The 24,537-nt window shown below is 42.5% G+C and overlaps 1 pseudogene; it reads right to left on the bottom strand.

Annotated features, from left to right (window-relative positions):
* Window positions 1-24,444, bottom strand: LOC123151178 (disease resistance protein PIK6-NP-like; annotated as a pseudogene).
* Between the last annotated feature and the right edge of the window lie 93 nt (window positions 24,445-24,537).

Below are 24,537 nucleotides of genomic sequence, written 5' to 3'. Positions count from 1 at the left end.
CAATCAAACACATACTGTGGGATATATACATACCACAACCGAACACGAGGTAAGTTCAAAAAGATCAATAATGGAAGTAACATTACAATAGAAGTACAAATTACAAGAATCAGTGACGGATTCAACAGTACCACATACATATGCATTACAAGAATCAATAATGGATGCAGTCTGTTTATTTAGCACTCGAGAAGGCAACGCATACTTGATGAAACAACCCCCACTTAATTATACAATATGTACCAGATGATTTGTTGGTCAACTGAAAGATAATGTGACATATTCCAATCTCTTCACTCGGTGATTATCTTTGGCCACTTGCTGGCGTACTTTTGATCCAAGTAATTGGGTGTGTCCTTCAAATCATCTACCAAGAACTTGGTTATTTCATCTGCTTGATTACCAACACTGAGATGCACCTCTTGGAGGCTTTTGAGAGTCTCGATGCCGTAAATCCCTTCAAAGACTTCAAACCGCATATCAATCCTCTCCAGTGCCGGCATTACCTCTTTTCCTGTAACTGCAAAGCTCAGCCTTGGCACCATAGTTGCAAAGAAGCGAAGCAGCTTTAGACTCTTGAATCCTCCAGGCGGAACAATGATCTCCCTATCGGTAAGTTGTTTATTTTCCTCAAGAATGTCCACTATGTCCCTATCATCCTTGGCTACGCTGAGTGTAAAGGTGAGTGTAAACAATTTTGGCAGGTCCTGGATGAGCTGAAATGTACGAGTCTGAAGAACTGTCACAGAAAGGGTTAGCTTGTAGAGATTATTCAGATCTTTAATCCACTTTGGGGGCTTTTCCATCTTGCCAGACAACTCCAGGCCAATGATGTATCTTGGGGGAGCAGACATGGTGTCCAAGGAGTTAATAAAATCAGAGCCCTCATCATTGATTGTAAGAGTTTGCAGACCACAGCTACATAGGTACTCGATGGCCGAGCGTAACTGTGTGAAGGTCTGACCGCCCTCTCGTTTATTGAGCTTGTAAATGGCAAGCTTCCTTAGCCCTGTCAGCTGATGAAGGCTTGCTACAGCTGATGAATCCTCATCGATCTCAATCCCTGACAGTATACGGAGTGCTTTCATCGGCTCCTTATTTTTCTCATCGGGCAACTTCAATGCCTTCCGTGGGTTTTTACTCCCTCCAAGCATGCTACGGAGCCGTTTGAGGTGGCCAAAAGCTTTGGGCAGCACCTGAAAATTGGTCTCCCTTATGTCAAGAGTTTCCAAATACTGGAGCTTCTCAATCTTTGAGGGAATCTCAGAAACCTCTGTTCGTCGGAGGCTCAAATACTTCAGCACAACCATTTTGCATATGCCATTTAGATGTTTATTTGTCAATCCCTTCCAACCCTCAAGATCTAGCACTTGTATTATTCCATTATTAAACGAGTGGAAAGGGAGTCGTCGGGTCTGGCTTCCGAACACCGTCAGTGACCGCACTTGAGACAAGTTCATGCCTTTTGTTGAATTCTCTTGCTTGGAACTACTGCTTTGCATGGAAAGTCGGCGGACTTTGTTGCTAGGAGTTGGCATCAACCAATGGCCACCAACAACAGTAATAAAATTCTCTTCGCTTGACTTGGACACGATATATTCGAGAATCATGTCATGAACTTTAAAGGATTTGACCTTCCCATTGCTGCTGTGATCCACAGGACGTATTATCTTCCTGCTTACGAGCTGATTGAAATATGTTTCTGCGACTTCCTCTGCACTCAGCCCTTGCTTCTCAGCGACGAAACATTCAGATATCCATCGCCGGGTCAGACGCTTCTTACTAATATTGGAGCCCTTGGGGAATATGCTCAAGTACAATGAGCAGGTCTTGAGATCCGCTGGCAAATCATTATAGCAATAATCAAGTATCCTTGTGACCCCTTCCAATGTAAGGGGAGCCACCTGCTCTGGAAATAATGACTTGCAAACCTTACTCCAATGATCATTGTTTTTTGTTGGGTTGCAAGCCACAAGGCCAGCCATGGTGACTATGGCCAAAGGCAGGCCCCCACAATATTTCCAAATCTCCTCAAGGACCTCTTCTTTCTCCTGACCTTTGCTGCCTCGTGGATCAGAAACACGATCATTGAGAAGATCTTTTGCATCGGCATCACTAGGAACATCAGCTGAATGCAAATGATCAGTTCCATCTCCTTCGGAGGACTCGGTAAAAATAACTTGAGATCTTGTATCCCTTCTTTCCCTTTCTTTGCTTCTTGGGGATCCGAAAACGCCATGAAGAAATAGACTTTTGGAATTGGCAGCACTTAGAACATTAACAGTATGCAGATAATCAGTTCCACCTCTTTCTGAGCATGCCACACCAACAGCTTGAAATCTTGTAGTTACTATTACTCCCATCAATTTCTAATGATCTCCCAATTTCTATCTTTTATATTATGATGTGGCAACCAATTTCTAATGATCTCCCATGTTTCCACAGACCATATATCATCAATCAAGAGGAGATACCTGCCAAGAAAAAGGAAATGAAATACAAGTAGGAAACTTGCTAGCTTATTTAGGTCCAATTTTAGTACTCCTATGTTACTTCCTAGCCTTTTCTAAATGTTACAGAATTTATATTTACACTAAAATGTGTGCTATGGTTTGGCATGGCTTGTGCAACAGACCCAAGTTAAGTACTAAATTTGCTATTTGTGATAAATTAAAGTTCAGTTATAAATGTTGCCAGTTTCAAATAGAAAAGGTTGGACAAATATTCCTTGTGCAATTTTAACTATTAATATTTTGGTGTTTACTTAGGAAGCTCCACTACTTACATAACTTTGCATTATTCTTTTCTAAGGAAACTCCCATTTTTCAGTCACCATGGTACATAATGAAGAATTAAATTGATGTGCTTAACAGTGCAATTTTTTGTTCTATTTTTTTGTGTGTAGATTCCTACGTAGATTTCCATTTAGTATAGTTATAGGTTTTTCTTGTCCTAAGGTGTGCGGATGGTTTATACAGGAAGTGAGAATATAGTAAGATCGAGTACTCTGAACTTCATCCAACTGTTGTAAAGTTCACTGAAAATTGGGAAAATTCAGACACTTGATGCATACATACGCAGTCCGCAATGGTTACTAATTTAGGAAAAGCAAAGCAATGGTTTGGAGGTACCTCCTTCCAAGCAGGCGCTTTTTCAGTTCTTCAATAAGTTGGTCATGGTTCATTGTTTCTATCTTACTCTGCGTGCTGCCATCATTGCTTTGCGGCCTGTAACCAGAGAGCAGTGGCACAACTCGCTTCACTGAGCTTTTAATGTCCGCCACTAGGCTTTTCTTCTCCAACTTCCCTGTGTTGCTGCCCACCTGCTCCTCCTTTGGCTTGATTTGACTATCTGTTGGCTTGATTTGACCAAGAATATCCCTGAGGACTTCGTCTTCGTCGAAGTTCTGAGACACTGTGACTGACGCCCGGCAGTCAAATTCATTCCTGAAATTTTGGTACAGTGCCATGGCAATGGTGGTCTTTCCCACACCACCGAATCCAATCAAGGAAAGAACAACTCGATGAGAGCCTTTATCATGTTTGGTTAGCCAACCCCCGAGCTTCTCTATGTCCACGTTCACTCCCACAGGATCCTCCGTGCAGATGAGCTGACGGCTCGCCATCAAATGCTCAGCATTGCCATACGTAACAGCATGGGTTGCTCCGGCTCTGGAGCTTCTTGGGATTGGGCTGTCCACTCCATATCTGCTGCGCCGCTCAGCAATGTGTTGTGCCCGGACCTTGAGCTCAGCAATCTTGGAAGCAATGTCGCGGCGAGGCCAGAATGTCCACACCTCGTAGATTGCCGTCACAATGAATGAGCATCTTACATCGGTGAGGGAGTCACGAGGGAGGCGATGAGCAAAGTCATCAATGCAGTCTTCCATGTCGTATGCCATGTCACGGATCTGCTTCATCCAACTCTTGAGCTGGCGGTCGTGGTCGTCCAGGGCAGAGCCGAGGTCGCCAAGAAAGGCCTGCATGGTGGCGAGCTCATCGTTGATGTACTGGATGTCGCCGCGGACGCCACGGATCAGAGTGTACTCTTGGGCAAGGAGGCCGCCCAGCTTGCCTAGTAGAGATCTCATGGTGGCTTCCGAAGCACCCACTACAAACTCCATCTTCTGCTTCTGTGTGCTCTTCTCTTCACTAGTACAATCTGTCCCTCTTGTTGTTGCAAGTGCAAAGACAGTTCACGCCCACTGCCTGCTCAGCTCAGGCAGTTGCTGATTGATGAAAGGAACAGAAAAAACAAGAGATAAGGTCACCATGCATGAATCATGGCTAGAAAAAATAATTAAATACAAAAAGGCTCCACGTGTGTAATGAGGCCAGGGAACCATTCTTGGTGAATAGCAATTTGTCGCCCATTAGTGAGTATGTACTGTAGCAAGGTTCGAAAATCCAAAAATAATCTTCTGCTCAGCTCAGGCAGTTGCTGATTGATGAAAGGAACAGAAAAAACAAGAGATAAGGTCACCATGCATGAATCATGGCTAGAAAAAATAATTAAATACAAAAAGGCTCCACGTGTGTAATGAGGCCAGGGAACCATTCTTGGTGAATAGCAATTTGTCGCCCATTAGTGAGTATGTACTGTAGCAAGGTTCGAAAATCCAAAAATAATCTTCTGCTCAGCTCACGCCCACTGCCTGCTCAGCTCAGGCAGTTGCTGATTGATGAAAGGAACAGAAAAAACAAGAGATAAGGTCACCATGCATGAATCATGGCTAGAAAAAATAATTAAATACAAAAAGGCTCCACGTGTGTAATGAGGCCAGGGAACCATTCTTGGTGAATAGCAATTTGTCGCCCATTAGTGAGTATGTACTGTAGCAAGGTTCGAAAATCCAAAAATAATCTTCTGCTCAGCTCACGCCCACTGCCTGCTCAGCTCAGGCAGTTGCTGATTGATGAAAGGAACAGAAAAAACAAGAGATAAGGTCACCATGCATGAATCATGGCTAGAAAAAATAATTAAATACAAAAAGGCTCCACGTGTGTAATGAGGCCAGGGAACCATTCTTGGTGAATAGCAATTTGTCGCCCATTAGTGAGTATGTACTGTAGCAAGGTTCGAAAATCCAAAAATAATCTTCTGCCTGTTAGGCTTCGAACTCAGGACCTCAGGTGGAGGTGACCTTGCTAATACCACCAGAACAAACATGATTTGCTGATACAATTGCAGCGCAGTTTATTATGACCTAACTGCACATATTATAGGAGTTTTTCTCTTAGAAATACTGTCACAGAACAAATTGATACTGTACAACCTGGATGGACACTGTAGCGACCAACACGGGGCATTGTAGCTAAATCGTTTTTTATAGCTCAACAAAAAGTAATGTGTTTTTAATCTTTTGGAATTTTTTTAAAACATGAATATTTTTTAAAAATGAAACATTTTCCAAAATTTGAACTTCTTAGGGAAACGTGGGTTTTTCTTTCAAATGTGCGATTTTTTATGAAAAATAATTTGATTTTATGAATATTTTTCAAATTTAAGAACATTCTTTTCAGAATTGTAAACATTCTTGTGAAACTGCAAACATATGTTTTCCAAAATTACAATAAATTATCAAACGTATGAATATTTTCTTGAAAACACGAACAATTTTTAAATTTTCGAATATTTCTTTTCAAAATGCCACTACTTTTTCAAATTTGTGAGCTTTATTCGAAAACGCAAACATTTTCTCAAATTTATGAATATTTTTCAACTATACTAACATTATCTGAAAACAATTTTCAATTTCTAGGGCCTAAGCATTTTTTATTTTCGATTTTTTCCGTTTTCCTCTCTTTTTGTTAATTCATTTTTCTACTTTTGAACTTTATTATTCTTTGTGAACTTGTTCAAAAATTTGAAAAATTGTTTGGTATAACATAAAATATTATTTTTAATTTCAAAAAAGGTTCAGAAATTTCATAAAATGTTCAGTTTTTGAATTGTTTTGTTCACAAATTTAAAAAATGTATGTGTTTCAGAAAAGTTGTTATTTTTTTTAAAGTATGTGGTTTGCCATTTTGTTCGAAATTTCCATCAGATTTTCGTAATATCTTAACAATTTTGGAAAAAGTTTTCTAGTTTGTAACATTGTCATACACACTTTGTAATTCCAAAATTGTTGATAAATTTCAAGAAATTTCTAGGACAAAAGAAAAATGTTTGTGTTGATTGTAAATGACATAAATTACAAATACCCTCATCTAAACTTGTAAGGCCATGGATAAATGATCCCAGCTTCTTGTAACATCCTGGCACATGCATATGAGGCATCCATGCTACGTTCGAACAACTTCCGACACTATTTACATGTTGTGGCGCGTCCGACCATTTATGGGCCTAGTTTCACCGAGAAAACTCCAGAAAATGCAAAACTTTTCAAAAATCTAAATAACTTGGCATGGTGCCTTAAATTGGTTGTAGAAGCTGGTGGAATACATTTGTCATTTAACGGATATTGAAAAACAACGAGCTTTCAAAAAGACCCTTCTGGCCTAAGCGAACACCCTCCGTTGAACAGTCTTTTTTTGGCATCTTTGAAATGAACCCCACTTTTGCAAGAAGGTAGGCACATACCTAGTTCGGACGATTTTCGGTAACACGTCCGGCCATTTATCGTCCTTTTTAACCAAAAAAAACTTCAGAAAATGCAAAACTGTTTGAAAACACAAACAATTTTGCATGGTGCCTTGAATATTGGTCATACAAGCCCATGAAAAAATGGGGTCATTTCAAGAAAAATACAAAACTTGTCAAAAAACCCAAGCAACTTGGCCTGGTGCTTTGAATTGGTTATACAAGACCATGAAAAAAAATTGGGGGCATGGATGCCTACGATGGGCATGCCACCTGCTGGCAAAAGTTAGGGTCATTTCAAGAATGTCCAAAAAACACCATGCCCCGCGTAGCATGTACGAGTAGGCATCCATGCCAGGTTCGATGGAAAAGGATATTTAAAATCATAATTTATATATGTACTTAAAACTCTTATTTTAAGTTTTTAACATAACTAATAAATACAAAATTATAGAACTGAAAACAGTAAATGCTTTCCTAAAGCATAGGAAACATAATTTAAAGTAGTTACTTAAAACTGTTATTTTGGCATTTCAATTTTTTTAAGAAAAGAAAATGAAATCTTAGGCCTTGCCCAACTAAGCGACGTCATCCTCCGGTCGGGCGCCTATTGGAATTTGTTCATAATTAAAAAATGAATCTATTTTAAAGAAATATTGTTCCCAAGTTGAAAAAATATTCGGGAAAATTTACAACACTTTTTTGACATCATGTGTTGTTTGCATTTCTGAAAAATCTTTTGGAATTTAAATTTGTATTCCTGTTCAAATGTTTGTCTTCACAATTTTGTTCGTGCTTTTCCAAAAACTATTCATGTTTTGATATTCTGAACAATTTTTTAAACACACGAATATTTTTTGAAGTTACGTTGCAATTTTCGAAAATGCAAATATTTTTTAATTTATGAACCAAATTTGGAAATAAAAAACGTTTTGAAAATTTGAACAGCATTTTGAAAGCGCAACCATTTTTTGAAAAAGAAAGAAGAAATGTAACAGGAAAAAAACTATGGAAAAAGGTACCGGTTCACAAAGTGTTCCTAAAACCTTTTTAAAATTCCTAACCCTTCTGTTACTTAAAGCGTCTGGCTTTACATTTTTTACTGAAGTCTTGTTATTCCAGTGGTTGTGGACAATAGTTATGTTTTAGGTGGTCACGGGTTCGACTCCCAGATCGTTCTATCCTTTTTTCAATATATTTGTCATCACATGTACCGCAAATGGGCCGGCCCAAGTGAGCGTATACGTACATATAAAAATAGATACAAATTGTCATAAGTCCATAGTACCCTTTATACGTTTTATGAGGGGGTTGTATCGAATCGGAACTCATATACATATCACTGCTAGATACTATACACCCATTTTTTGTATGCGTATATCACGGCTTACAGAATTGGCTAATCAAAATATTACTATTTTTTAAAAGGACAGTGGGCAAACTGCCCACCTGATCATTTCATTTAGCCAAACGGCAAAGCAGAAGTTTACAGGTTTCGCAATGCCACAGCCAAGACATGACCGAGCACCGAGCTACAGTGGGCAGAGCGCACGAACACAACAGCAGCAAGATGGAAAAGGAAACAGGGCCTAGGCAAGGCAGCGAAGTTCTGCACCCAGGCCTCAAGGATAGAGTCACAGATGGACGAGAACAACGCCACCTCCAAAGCAGGACGTCAGTGGCAATGTTATCGAGCCACAGCTACTGGCAGCAGGAGGTGATCGCGAAACACCTGAACACCAATATGTGTTATCCCTAAAAACGAAATGAGAACTAACAGTATCAAAGTTTCTCATCCCTTGTCTATGTTTGCGTATAATGCTAGCTACTAGCTGCTGCGTGCAGTCAACAGAAGAAGGATAAATGCATGCATGATACGTCTCTGCAAATTAGTACACCATGCATTACTTTTTTTTGTATGATTGCCAACTTCATTAATGTTGTATGATTGCTAAAATGGTACTGGACATGGTCATGTTAGCTGTTGTCAGTGAATATTTTTGCTGCTATGAATTGGTGAATCATTATGAATAGCTGACAAATTATATAAGTGTAAACCATTGTTGCGGTCATGGAAGGAATCCTAAAAACTCGAAAATCTACCAAAAATTATTAGTTATAATTGCACAATGAAAAATAATAAAAATGCTAAATTAGAAGCTAAACATGTTATTTGAGCTAATATATAGTCTAATCAGATAAATCATGTCAAATCAGTGTTTAGATAACATCTTCAACATACAGTGGCATTTCAGACTTTGATTGCTAGCTACAGACTCACCGGCCATCCTAAAAGAAATTGCCAACACATATTTTGGTCTCCACTGCTTTTACCAGCTCTAACTCTTTCTCATTGACTCGCTTTTGGGAGGATACTTAGCTAGGGGATATGCCTCCAGCTCTAAAGTACACATCTCTATAATATTGTTCAACACAAGGAAGACAAGACTACGTAAGCACAACTATGGAGTAATTTCGTTAAATATTCAATTCAGGAGAGCTCTGATCGGGGATAAGTGGTCTACGTGGTTGCATTTAGTATGAAGATTGATACGCATCACCCTAACAAATGAACCAGACGTATTCTATTGGAAGTTGACGCCTTCTGGGGTTCTCTTTGTGAAATCGATGTATGTGGATTTAATAAACTCAGGTCCAGTTTTCCATTCAAAACACATTTGGAAAACGAAAGCACTACTAAAAATTAAGATCCTCATGTGGTTTGTTCATAGAGGAGTAATTCTTACAAAAGACAATCGTGTGAAACAAAAATGGCAGAGTAATAAACACTGTTGTTCTTGTGATCAAGAAGAAGTGCACCACTTGCTTATTGCATGCCCGCTTGCTACTCTACTATGGTGTATGATTGTCTCTGCCCACTTGCTTATTCATGTGGCTTTTAACTTGTCTCTGCCAACTAGTATAACAAATATGTTTGGTAACTAGTTGGAAGGGGTTGAGACTAACACTAAAGTACGTATCTGAGTGTGTGTATGTGCGTTGCTTTGCGCTCTTTGGAATTGTCGTAACGACTGTACTTTTAACAGAGTGAAAGCTCACATTTTTTCAGGTTATTTTCCCCGCTACATGATGGAGGATTTGTATGTGGTCACTACTGCAATATGCGGAAGCACGGGAGCTTATGCTATCTAGGTGCAACCAGTGGGAGACACTAGCACAGAATACCTACAACCGGTTTGGTGACAGTTCAATAATAGGCTATGTGTGTAGGCTATATATATATATAGGGTTGACTATTCGTCACCTTGGGTGAGGAATAATTATTATTCACCCCCTCTATTTTAATATCAATGCACTGTAATTTTATATTTTGTAAATTTTTGTCTTATTTCAGACGTAATAAGAGAACATAACAAAATATGTAATTACCGTAAAAATATTTTATGTTACATAAAATTACAGACATAAAAATATAGTGTAAAATATACAGAAAATACAATTTTTCTGGTCATATGATCTATATTTTTGTTTTTTATGCCAAGTTTTACATAGTGAATCAACATGAATGTAACTATTTGTATTCCATTTGTAATTTATTTATGAGACGATAGTAAGATTACCTCGGGTGAAGAAGAACTTATTCTGCACCCTGGATGATGAATAGTAACACTTCGATGACCAGGGGTTATGGCTTGTAGTTTTATTTTTTGTACACTTCGATGTTGGAGATTGATACTTAAACTGCTATAGATAAAAGGTTGTTTGAATTGTAATGATGAAAAAGCCGGGGGTGATCCTCCTCCTTTTCAGAAAAAAATGCACTTCATGTTATTTTTTAATTTATATTTTTATGTCACAGTGATAATTGTTATGAATAGCAACTATCATATATTTTTATGTACAGGGGGAGGCCAAACCGCCAAAGGCCACCATAAATATAACTCTAACACCCCCCCTTCTCAAACTCATGGTAGATCCACAACACTGAGTTTGGAGAGGAAAAATCCATGGTGCGCTCTAGTCTAGGCCTTTGTGAAGAAGTCTGTCAGTTGTAACTCGGAAGGCACATATTGAAGAGCAATAACATGGTCCTGCACACCAGTGTGCACGAAGAAAGAATCAATACCAATATGCTTGGTAAGCTCATGCTTCACGGAGTCTCGCGCAATACTAATAGCACATGTACTGTCTGACAAGAGTATAGTAGGTGTAGTAACAGAAACACCAAAATCCTCGAGTAACCAGCATAACCAAGTCACCTCTGCCATGAGAAGAGCCATAGCTTGCAACTAAGCCTTTGCACCCGAACAGGAAAATACAATCTATTTCTTTATCTTCCATGCAATGAGAGAACCACCAAGAAAGGCACAGTAAGCAGAAAGTGAACGACGATCTAAAGGATCACTAGCCCAGGTAGCATATGAATAGGACTGGAGAAGTAATGAGCTGGAACGAGGAAAGAAGAGACAGTGAGAGATTGTACCACAAAGATATCGTAGAACACGAAGAAGTGACTATAGTGAACCGAAGTGGGAGAAGAAACATACTGACTCAAGATATGGACATGATAGGAGATATACGGATGAGTGACAGCGAGATAGACAAGACTCCCAACAAGATGTGATAACGAGTCGGATCAGACAAAGGCTCACCATCAGAAGCACGAAGGTGAACATTAAGCTCAATAGGAGTCTCAACGGTGCGCTCATCACTAAGAGCCACACGAGCAAGAAGATCCTGGATATACTTTTCTTGAGAAATATAAAAGCCATCAGAGGTGGAGGAAATCCCAATCCCAAGAAAGTAATAAAGAGGACCAAGATCAGACATAAGAAATTGCTCACTGAGACAGGCCTTAACAAAGGCAATGTACTCAAGATCATCGCCTGTGATGATCATGTCATCAACATATAGAAGAAGAAGAGTGTGACCATGAGCAGAAATGTGGACAAACAACGCGGGATCATGAACACTTGGCGAAAAATCAGCTTCAGTGACTACAGAGGCAAAACGTTCAAATCAGGCACGAGGGGACTTGCTTAAGGCCATATAGAGAGGGACTAAGACTATAAACCATGCCATCAGGAACTGAATACCCAGGTAGTGGCTAGATATAAACTTTATCACGCAACTTACCACTAAGAAAGGCATTCTGAACATCAAGCTAAGACACGTACCAGTGGAGAACAGAGGCCACAATGAGAAGTGTGTGGACAGTGGTCAAATGGGACACAGGAGCAAAAGTCTCATCGTAATCACGACCATGCTCCTGCTGAAAGCCACGAGCGACAAAACGAGATTTAACGCTCAAAAGAACCATCTGAGCGATTCTAAATCTTATAGATCCACTTAGAAGTGATGGGACGAACACAAGGAGAAAGAGAAACCAGATCCCACGTGCCGATGCGGTCAAGCGCAGCAATCTCCTCTGCCATCGCAAACTGCCATTTAGGATGAACAATAGCATCTCGATGAGAAGCCGGCTCAAGAACAAATGAAAGACCACAGCGAGAAGGAGAATATCAGTCAGGGGATGGACAAGGCCGAGGACAGAGACCATGAGTCGGCTGAGAGGTGGATTACGACACACCAGAAGTAGAGGGCACATCAGTAGACTTATCCACACATGTGGATGACGAGTATAATGGAAAGAAAAGAAAATGAGGGAAAAAGTGGAATGTCTTGGTCATGAAGGTGGAGAAGGGGAAGGTATTGGTGAAGGGGAATGTATTGGTGGAGGAGAAGAAACCATAGGAGAGGACGGCATCAGATCTGCAATAGCGGGACATAGAGTAGGTATATTGGGCACATAGAGAGGTGTATTCGGAAACGTAAGAAAAGAGATGTCCTCCATGAAAAGGCCGAGGAGGATGGACGGGGGTAGAAGGGATGAGACACATCAAAGGTCACATCCCGGAAAATATGCATCCGCCGACCGACATGATCGCAACACCGATAGCCCTTATGCTCATCACTGTATCCAAGAAAATGTTGGAAATATGCCCTAGAGGCAATAATAAATTAGTTATTATTATATTTCCCTGTTCATGATAATCGTTTATTATCCATGCTATAATTGTATTGATAGGAAACTCAGATACATGTGTGGATACATAGACAACACCATGTCCCTAGTAAGCCTCTAGTTGACTAGCTCGTTGATCAATAGATGGTTACGGTTTCCTGACCATGGACATTGAATGTCATTGATAACGGGATCACATCATTAGGAGAATGATGTGATGGACAAGACCCAATCCTAAGCCTAGCACAAAGATCGTGTAGTTCGTATGCTAAAGCTTTTCTAATGTCAAGTATCATTTCCTTAGACCATGAGATTGTGCAACTCCCGGATACCGTAGGAATGCTTTGGGTGTACCAAACGTCACAACGTAACTGGGTGACTATAAAGGTGCATTACAGGTATCTCCGAAAGTGTCTGTTGGGTTGGCACGAATCGAGACTGGGATTTGTCACTCCGTGTAAGCGGAGAGGTATCTCTGGGCCCACTCGGTAGGACATCATCATAATGTGCACAATGTGACCAAGGAGTTGATCACGGGATGATGTGTTACGCAACGAGTAAAGAGACTTGCCGGTAACGAGATTGAACAAGGTATCGGGATACCGACGATCGAATCTCGGGCAAGTATCGTACCGATAGACAAAGGGAATTGTATACGGGATTGATTAAGTCCTTGACATCGTGGTTCATCCGATGAGATCATCGTGGAACATGTGGGAGCCAACATGGGTATCCAGATCCTGCTGTTGGTTATTGACCGGAGAACGTCTCGGTCATGTCTGCATGTCTCCCGAACCCGTAGGGTCTACACACTTAAGGTTCGATGACGCTAGGGTTATAAAGGAAGTTAGTATGTGGTTACCGAATGTTGTTCGGAGTCCCAGATGAGATCCCGGACGTCACGAGGAGTTCCGGAATGGTCCGGAGGTAAAGATTTATATATGGGAAGTCCTGTTTTGGTCACCGGAAGAGTTTCGGGGTTTATCGGTAATGTACCGGGACCGCCGGGAGGGTCCCGGGGGTCCACCAAGTGGGGCCACCAACCCCAGAAGGTTGCGTGGGCCAAGAGTGGTGAGGGACCAGCCCCTAAGTGGGCTGGTGCACCTCCCACAAGGCCCAAGGGGCAGCTAGGAGGAAAAAAAGGAGGAAACCCTAGGCTTAGATGGGCCTAAGGCCCACCCTAGTGGGCGCCTCCCTCTCTCCCCTCTTGGCCGCCCCCTTGATCCCCATCTAGGGCTGCCGCCCCCTAGGGGTGGGAACCCTAGAGGGGGCGCAGCCCCTTCCCTTCCCCTATATATATGAGGCCTAGGGCTGCCCATAAAACACACATGATTCGATCTCTCGTTGGTGCAGCCCTGCGTCTCTTCTTCCTCCTCTTCTGTGGTGCTTGGCGAAGCCCTGCAGGATTGCCACGCTCCTCCATCACCACCACGCCGTTGTGCTGCTGCTGGATGGAGTCTTCCTCAACCTCTCCCTCTCTCCTTGCTGGATCAAGGCATGGGAGACGTCACCGGGCTGTACGTGTGTTGAACGCGGAGGTGCCGTCCGTTCGGCACTTGGTCATCGGTGATTTGAATCACGACGAGTACGACTCCATCAACCCCGTTCGCTTGAACGCTTCCGCTCAGCGATCTACAAGGGTATGTAGATGCACTCTCCTTCCCCTCGTTGCTAGTCTCTCCATAGATAGATCTTGGTGACACGTAGGAAAATTTTGAATTTCTGCTACGTTCTCCAACAGTGGTATCAGAGCTAGGTCTATGCGTAGTTACTATGCACGAGTAGAACACAAAGTAGTTGTGGGCGTTGATTTTGTTCAATATGCTTGCCGTTACTAGTCTTATCTTGATTCGACGGTATTGTGGGATGAAGCGGCCCGGACCAACCTTACACGTACTCTTACGTGAGACCGGTTCCACCGACAAACATGCACTAGTTGCATAAGATGGCTGGCGGGTGTCTGTCTCTCCCACTTTAGTCGGATCGGATTCGATGAAAAGGGTCCTTATGAAGGGTAAATAGCAATTGGCATATCACGTTATGGTTTTTGCGTAGGTAAGAAACGTTCTTGCTAGAAACCCATAGCAGCCACGTAAAACATGCAAACAACAATTAGAGAACGTCTAACTTGTTTTTGCAGGGTATGCTATGTGATGTGATATGGCCAAAGGATGTGATGAATGATATATGTGATGTATGAGATTGATCATGTTCTTGTAATAGGAATCACGACTTGCATGTCGATGAGTATGACAACCGGCAGGAGCCATAGGAGTTGTCTTTATTTATTTATGACCTGCGTGTCAACATAAACGTCATGTGATTACTTTACTTTATTGCTAAACGTTAGCTGTAGTAGTAGAAGTAATAGTTGGCGTGACAACTTCAAGAAGACACGATGATGGAGATCATGATGATGGAGATCATGGTGTCATGCCGGTGACAAGATGATCATGGAGCCCCAAGATGGAGATCAAAGGAGCTATATGATATTGGCCATATCATGTCACTATTATTTGATTGCATGTGATGTTTATCATGTTTATACATCTTATTTGCTTAGAACGACGGTAGTAAATAAGATGATCCCTCATTAAAATTTCAAGAAGTGTTCTCCCCTAACTTTGCACTGTTGCTACAGTTCGTCGTTTTGAAGCACGCCGTGATGATCGGGTGTGATAGATCCTTACGTTCACATACAACGGGTGTAAGACAGTTTTACACAGCAAAACACTTAGGGTTAACTTGACGAGCCTAGCATGTGTATAGACATGGCCTCGGAACACAGAAGATCGAAAGGTCGAGCATGAGTCGTATAGAAGATACGATTAACATGAAGATGTTCACCGACGTTAACTAGTCCGTCTCACGTGATGATCGGACACGGGCTAGTTGACTCGGATCATGTAATCACTTAGATGACTAGAGGGATGTCTATCTAAGTGGGAGTTCATAAGATGAACTTAATTATCCTGAACATAGTCAAAAGGATTTTGCAAATTATGTCGTAGCTCACGCTATAGTTCTACTGTTTAGATATGTTCCTAGAAAAAATTTAGTTGAAAGTTGATAGTAGCAATTATGCGGACTAGGTCCGTAAACTGAGGATTGTCCTCATTGCTTCTTAGAAGGCTTATGTCCTTAATGCACCGCTAAGTGTGCTGAACCTCGAACGTTGTCTGTGGATGTTGTGAACATCTGACATACACGTTTTGATAACTACATGATAGTTCAGTTAAACGGTTTAGAGTTGAGGCACCGAAGACATTTTGAAACGTTGCGAAACATATGAGATGTTTCGAGGGCTGAAATTGGGATTTCAGGCTTGTGCCCACGTCAAGAGGTATAAGACCTCCAACGATTTTCTTAGCCTACAAACTAAGGGAGAAAAGCTCAATTGTTGAGCTTATGCTCAGATTGTCTGAGTACAACAATCATTTGAATCAAGTGGGAGTTGATCTTCCAGATGAGATAGTGATGTTTCTCCGAAGTCATTACCACCAAGCTGCTAGAGCTTCGTGATGAACTATTATATATCAGGGACATATATGATGATCCTTGAGATATTCGTGATGTTTGACACCACCAAAGTAGAAATCAAGAAGGAGCATCAATTGTTGATGGTTGGTGAAACCACTAGTTTCAAGAAGGGCAAGGGCAAGAAGGGATACTTCATGAAACGGCAATTCAGCTGCTGCTCTAGTGAAGAGACCCAAGGTTGAACCCAAACCCGAGACTAAGTGCTTCTGTGATAAGGGAACAGCCACTGGAGCAGGATTACCCTAGATACTTGGTAGATTAGAAGGCTGGCAAGGTCGATAGAAGTATATTGGATATACATTGTGTTGATGTGTACTTTACTAGTATTCCTAGTAGCACCAGGGTATTAGATACCGGTTCGGTTGCTAAGTGTTAGTAACTCGAAATAAAAGCTACGGAGTAAACGGAGACTAGCTAAAGGTGAGCTGACGATATGTGTTGGAAGTTTTTCCAATGTTGATATGATCAAGCATCGCACGCTCCCTCTACCATCGAGATTGGTGTTTGCGTTGAGCATAGACATGATTGGATTATGTCTATCGCAATACGGTTATTCATTTAAGGAGAATAATGGTTACTCTGTTTATTTGAATAATACCTTAAATGGTCTTGCACCTAAAATGAATGGTTTGTTGAATCTCGATCGTAGTGATACACATGTTCATGCCAAAAGATAGTAATGATAGTACCACCTACTTGTGGCACTGCCACGTAAGTCATATCGGTATAAAACGCATGAAGAAGCTCCATGTTGATGGTTCTTTGGGCTCACTCGTTTTGAAAAGTTTGAGACATGCGAACCATGTCTATTGGTGTATATGCATGAAGAAACTCCATGCAAATGGACCGTTTGGACTCACTTGATTTTGAATCACTTGAGACATGCAAATCATACCACATGAGCAAGATGACTGAAAGCCTCGGTTTCAGTAAAATGGAACTAGAAAGAAACTTGCTGGAAGTAGTACATTTTGATGTGTGCAGTCCAATGAGTGCTGAGGCATGTAGTGGATATCGTTATGTTCTTACTTCACAGATGATTTGAGTAGATGTTGAGTATATTTACTTGATAAATCACGAGTCTGAATTATTGAAAGGTTCAAGTAATTTCAGTGTGAAGTTGAAAGATCGTCGTGACAAGAGGATAAAATATCTATGATATGATCATAGAGATGAATTACGAGTTTGGCACAGAATTAAGACATTGTGGAAATTGTTTCACAACTGATACAGCCTGGAACACCATAGTGTGATGGTGTGTCCGAACATCATAACTGCACCCTATTGGATATGATGCATACCATGATGTCTCTTATCGAATTACCACAATAGTTTATGGGTTAGGCATTAGAGACAACCACATTCACTTTAGATAGGGCACCACGTAATTCCGATGAGATGACACCGTATGAACTATGGTTTGAAGAAACCTAAGCTGTCATTACTTAAAAGTTTGGGGCTGCGACGCTTATGTGAAAAAGTTTCAAGCTGATAAACTCGAACCCAAAGCGGATAAATGCATCTTCATAGGACACCCAAAACAGTTTGGTATACCTCCTGTCTCAGTCTCGAAAGAATTGAGTGGGAGGATGGTGGAGACTTGATAAGGTTATTGAACCGTTACTTCAACCAGTGTATAACAGGGCACAAAGAGTTGTTCTTGTGGCACCTACACCAATTGAAGTGGAAGCTTATGATATTGATCATGAGACTTCAGATCAAGTCACTACCAAACCTCGTGGGATGACAATGATGCGTACTACTTCAGAGTGGTACGTAATCCTGTCTTGGAAGTCATGTTGCTAGACAACGATGAACCTACGAGCTATGGAGAAGCGATGGTGGGCCCAGATTCCGATAAATGGCTCGAGGCCATATAATCCGAGAGAGGATCCATATATGAAAACAAAGTGTAGACTTTGGAAGAACTGCTTGATGGTCGTAGGGCTGTTGGGTGCAGATGGATTTTAAAAGGAAGACAGACAATGATGGTATGTATCACCATTAAGAAAGCTCGACTTGTCGTTAAGATGTTTTCTGACAAGTTCAAGGAGTTGACTACGGTGAGACTTTCTCACTCGTAGCGATGCTAAGAGTCTGTTGGAATTATATTAGCGATCACTGCATCATTTATGAAATCTTGCAGATAGGATGTCAAAAACCATTGTTTCCTCGACGTTTCTTGAGGAAAGGTTGTATGTGATACAACCGGAAGGTTTTGTCAATCCTGAAAGATGCTAATAAGTATGCAAAGCTCCAGCAATCCTTTTAAGGACTGGAGTAAGCATCTCGGAGTTGGAATGTATGCTTTGATGAGATGATCAAAGTTTTGGGTGTATACAAAGTTTATGAGAAACTTGTATTTCCAAAAAGGTGAGTGGGAGCACTATAGAATTTCTGATGAATATATGTTGTTGACATATTGTTGATCAGAAATGATGTAGAATTTCTGGAAAGCATAAAGGGTTATTTGAAAAGTGGTTTTCAATGGAAAACCTGGATTAAGCTACATGAACATTGAGCATCAAGATCTATAAGGATAGATCGAAATGCTTAATGGTACTTTCAAATGAGCACATACCTTGGCGCGATCTTGAAGGTGTCCAAGATGGATCAGTCAAAGAAGGAGTTCTTGCCTGAGTTGTAAGGTATGGAGTTAAGACTTAAAGCTCGACCACGGCAGAATAGAGAGAAAGGACGAAGATCGTCCCCTATGCTTAAGACATAGGCTCTACAGTATGCTATGCTGTATACCGCACCTAAAGTGTGCCTTGCCATGAGTCAGTCAAGGGGTACAAGAGTGATCCAAAAATGAATCACAGGACAGCGGTCAAAGTTATCCTTAGTAACTAGTGGACTAAGGAATTTTCTCGATTATGGAGGTGGTAAAAGAGTTCGTCGTAAAGGGTTACGTCGATGCAAGCTTAACACCTATCCGGATAGCTCTGAGTAGAGATACCGAATACGTATAATGGAGCAACAATTTAGAATAGCTCCAAGTAGAACAGTTATTTGGAATAACTCTAAATAGAACGTGGTAGCTACATCTAGGAGATGACATAGAGATTTGTAAAGCACACACGGATCTGAAAGATTCAGACCTATTGACTAAAACCTCTCTCACAAGCAACATGATCAAACCTAGAACTCATTGAGTGTTAATCACATAGTGACGTGAACTAGACTACTGACTCTAGTAAACTCTTGGGTGTTAGTCACATGGCGATGTGACCTGTGAGTGTTAATCACATGGAGATGTGAACTAGATTATTGACTCTAGTGCAAGTGGGAGACTGTTGGAAATATGCCCTAGAGGCAATAATAAATTAGTTATTATTATATTTCCTTGTTCATGATAATCGTTTATTATCCATGCTATAATTGTATTGATAGGAAACTCAGATACATGTGTGGATACATAGACAACACCATGTCCCTAGTAAGCCTCTAGTTGACTAGCTCGTTGATCAATAGATGGTTACGGTTTCCTGACCATGGACATTGAATGTCATTGATAACGGGATCACATCATTAGGAGAATGATGTGATGGACAAGACCCAATCCTAAGCCTAGCACAAAGATCGTGTAGTTCGTATGCTAAAGCTTTTCTAATGTCAAGTATCATTTCCTTAGACCATGAGATTGTGCAACTCCCGGATACCGTAGGAATGCTTTGGGTGTACCAAACGTCACAACGTAACTGGGTGACTATAAAGGTGCATTACAGGTATCTCCGAAAGTGTCTGTTGGGTTGGCACGAATCGAGACTGGGATTTGTCACTCCGTGTAAGCGGAGAGGTATCTCTGGGCCCACTCGGTAGGACATCATCATAATGTGCACAATGTGACCAAGGAGTTGATCACGGGATGATGTGTTACGCAACGAGTAAAGAGACTTGCCGGTAACGAGATTGAACAAGGTATCGGGATACCGACGATCGAATCTCGGGCAAGTATCGTACCGATAGACAAAGGGAATTGTATACGGGATTGATTAAGTCCTTGACATCGTGGTTCATCCGATGAGATCATCGTGGAACATGTGGGAGCCAACATGGGTATCCAGATCCTGCTGTTGGTTATTGACCGGAGAACGTCTCGGTCATGTCTGCATGTCTCCCGAACCCGTAGGGTCTACACACTTAAGGTTCGATGACGCTAGGGTTATAAAGGAAGTTAGTATGTGGTTACCGAATGTTGTTCGGAGTCCCAGATGAGATCCCGGACGTCACGAGGAGTTCCGGAATGGTTCGGAGGTAAAGATTTATATATGGGAAGTCCTGTTTTGGTCACCGGAAGAGTTTCGGGGTTTATCGGTAATGTACCGGGACCACCGGGAGGGTCCCGGGGGTCCACCAAGTGGGGCCACCAACCCCAGAAGGTTGCGTGGGCCAAGAGTGGTGAGGGACCAGCCCCTAAGTGGGCTGGTGCACCTCCCACAAGGCCCAAGGGGCAGCTAGGAGGAAAAAAGGAGGAAACCCTAGGCTTAGATGGGCCTAAGGCCCACCCTAGTGGGCGCCTCCCTCTCTCCCCTCTTGGCCGCCCCCTTGATCCCCATCTAGGGCTGCCGCCCCCCTAGGGGTGGGAACCCTAGAGGGGGCGCAGCCCCTTCCCTTCCCCTATATATATGAGACCTAGGGCTGCCCATAAAACACACATGATTCGATCTCTCGTTGGTGCAGCCCTGCGTCTCTTCTTCCTCCTCTTCTGTGGTGCTTGGCGAAGCCCTGCAGGATTGCCACGCTCCTCCATCACCACCACGCCGTTGTGCTGCTGCTGGATGGAGTCTTCCTCAACCTCTCCCTCTCTCCTTGCTGGATCAAGGCATGGGAGACGTCACCGGGCTGTACGTGTGTTGAACGCGGAGGTGCCGTCCGTTCGGCACTTGGTCATCGGTGATTTGAATCACGACGAGTACGACTCCATCAACCCCGTTCGCTTGAACGCTTCCGCTCAGCGATCTACAAGGGTATGTAGATGCACTCTCCTTCCCCTCGTTGCTAGTCTCTCCATAGATAGATCTTGGTGACACGTAGGAAAATTTTGAATTTCTGCTACATTCTCCAACAGAAAAACACACTCAATAGAATACGCAGATAGTTTGGTGCATTCATGAGGGGCAAGAAAAACATAGCAAATGCAACCAAACAAACGAAGTGTCAAATAATCAGGAGAACGACCAAAAAGTCGCTTGAGAGGAATACCACCATGCAAAGTAGCAGATGGCTGAATATTGATGTGATAGGTGGAAGTGGTAACAACGTCAATACAGAAGTGAGGCAGAAGAGAGGTGGCGATCATCATCGCACGTGCCGTCTCAAGAAGGTGACGATGCTTGCGCTCAGCCACACTATTCTGAGCATGAGCATCAGGACAAGAGAACTGAGTAAGAGTACCCTGCTCAGCAAGGAATCCTCGCGGCACACGAATAGGAGTTGAAAAATGGGTATGAACCATGGCAGTAATTTTTTTTGTATCTAGATAAGACTTCACTACAAGAAGACATGAAAAAGATCCAAATGTACTAAGAAAAATATTCTATAAATATAATATAGTAGTGATGACCCCCTTTCAAAGAGAAAGGAGTTGGACCACAAACATTAGAGTGAACTAGATCAAAAGGGTGCTCAGATACTGACTCGCGGTAAGGATATGGTAGCTGAATCTACGTACCAAGCCTACAATCTAGATAGACCAACGAAGCGTACCAGAGTTAGACCTCAGAACACCACGATGAACCAAGGATGAGAGACGAGAACCACATAAATGACCAAGACGATGATGCCACTGCTGAAAAGAGCTGGTGGATGCAACAACAGGGGTTGTGAGACTGGCGGCGGTGGCAGTGGAGGGAAGATGAAGCCAGTCAAGCTCCCAGAGACAATCAGAGTATGAAGGGCCAGGACCAAGCAGAGTGCCCGTGCGACTATCCTGAACAGATAACTAGATATGACCCTACAACTAGAGTCAACAATCTGACCACCAAAGCTGCATGGTAAGTCGAGGAACATGAGCGACAAAGGGAACATGAAATGAAGAAGTGCTAAGAGTGCCTCGACTAGCTACATGGAGGGGAGTACCATCAGCCGTAATAACACGAACTGAGACTCCACAGGTTGAACAGAGATCAAAGTGGAAGAAACACAAATCATATGAAAAGACGCTCTAGTATCAAGAATCCATGGGGATGTATACCTGAATGAGTAGAAGGTGGTTTCTCAGTGCCAGAAGAGCTAGTCATGAAACCTGCAGAACCTGTCGGTGAAAACTCCCAAACAGTAAGTAGGCATCGCAGTTGCGCAATCTCACGCACAGACAAGGACATGGCGGAAGAAGTCGAGGTAGAAACACCTGCCGACGATGAGCAGTCACCACCACCCGTGAAAACCGGGTGTAGAGTTAACCAAGAGTAGCGAGTTGATGTAGAGTTCCATGAAAAAGCCACTGGGGGAGTCGACGTGAAACGGCACTGTGCGCAGAAACTACTAGAGGAGTCAACGTAGAGCAGGCACCACCACCACGGGCAGAAGCCGCTAGAGGAGACGACGTATAGCAACCACCACCACTATGGGCAAAAGCCGCTAGTGGATTCGACGAGTAGCGACCAGCACAGCCTGCTGAAGACGTCGTAGGGGACAACGTCACAGATAGATGAGCACCAAGCACCGAGCGATGTCACATGTACGAGACGGGATCAATATAAGGAACATCGTCAGAAGTCCGCGGCCGCTGCCGGCTCCAGGCGTGGGCGTCCTCACCGCTGCATGCCCAGATCGAGACGCGCTCCCGATTTGGCCGCCGAAGAACAGGGCGCTGTCCGTGCTCACCCTCTGTATCGAGCGCCCTGGCCGCCGCTGCTGCTTCTGTATTCAGCCCAGCGGGAGCAGATCGAGCCTGGCGGGAGGACACGGGATCCAAAAGGCATCTCCGCAATCTGTTGCTCGGGACAACGGGCAGCTCGATCCAGAGACGACCTGATCGAGGCCGATCTGGAGGTCGTTCACCTGCGGTCGTGGGACAGCCGGCAGCTACGGGATAGAAGGGAAAATAGCGGCGGCCATAGAGAATATCAACGTCGCAGAGTGGATCAATAACGCGGCAGCGTGCGAAAAAAATTGACCTAGCTCTAATACCTTGTTAGGAATAGCAACTTGATGTTATCACGAGGTTAAAGCCATCATATATAAATGTAGGCCAAAGGCTAGAATGCAAAAATCCAAAGGCTATCATAAATATAACTCTCACAATAATTACCTGAGTAAAGAACCTGCTTGACAATGATAGTAATTTTGCAACATTATTATACATGAAAAAATGTGCCATGCCAAAGGAACAAAAGGCTACTCCCCTATAAAGAAATATAAGACTATTTAGATCACTATTTTTATAGTGATCTTAACAGTCTTATATTTCTTTAGAAGAGTATCAGACAAGAGAAAACAGGAAGAAGCGGATGGAGGAGATATGAGGCAGAGGAGGCACCTGCAAACTGGACAACAGTCAGTGGCCAGGGCAGCCGCCGTCCCACTCCCAGGCATCAGCTGAACAAGAAGGCCGCCGACCCAGCTCACCTAGGAGGGTCTTCATGGTTGATTCCTAAGCACCCACCACAAACTCCCATCTTGTCCACTGCTGCAATTGCAGCAAAGTATGAGTCGGTCCAGGGAAGTTCAGACCAAGTATAGGACATACTTCACTTCCATTGCAGCAGTTGGCAATCTATGTATAAAAGAGAAGGAAAATATCATAACGGCTGTCATCAACCGTGGTGAGAAAAAATAAATTAGATAAAAGCTTCTCGTGTTCCCCAAGCAAATAGCCTATGAATATGGCAATTGGTGCTCTTATTCAGTAGAAATTTACTCACTGATAAATTCTACAGTACTCTTCTAGCATGTCCTGTATTACTGCTGGAAGATGTGGTCGGCAAACCAGAGTATGAAGATCATTCTGTTATCCCCCAAAATTGACGCAAAAATCAACAAAATTCAGGTCTCGCATCTCTTGTCCTTGTTTGCACGGTTATGAAATCTATCTTGAGGGAAATTCTAGACATGCTCCTTGCTAATTCTATCTCTTCCCTCAAAAAAAAAAAGAGAGGGAGAGAGTAAAGAACAGAGACACGCACCTGCGTCGATGGCCGCCGAGTAGGCTTTACCAGTCAGTGGCCGCCCGCGGAGGCCTATGGACGGCGTAGTGGCTCCCGGACAGATGATTTAGCAGGCGGATGGAGGGACGGGTGGAAACAGGAATTCACGGAGAGCCGCTCCCTATTCTGTTGGATTGGTATGCGGGCTAGAGATCCTTCAAAAAGTTATATTTTTTGAGAAACACAAATATCTGTTGGAGGGATTAAGGCCTATCTAGCATATCTCTTAATATAGCAATAATTCTTTAAATTTATAACAATTTTAACACAGTACAG

Source organism: Triticum aestivum, chromosome 7A, assembly GCF_018294505.1.
Source record: "Triticum aestivum cultivar Chinese Spring chromosome 7A, IWGSC CS RefSeq v2.1, whole genome shotgun sequence".
In the NCBI taxonomy this organism is placed as follows: Eukaryota; Viridiplantae; Streptophyta; class Magnoliopsida; order Poales; family Poaceae; genus Triticum; species Triticum aestivum.
The sequence above is the reverse complement of the archived record's forward strand: the minus strand, read 5'-3'. Positions and strand labels throughout refer to the sequence as shown.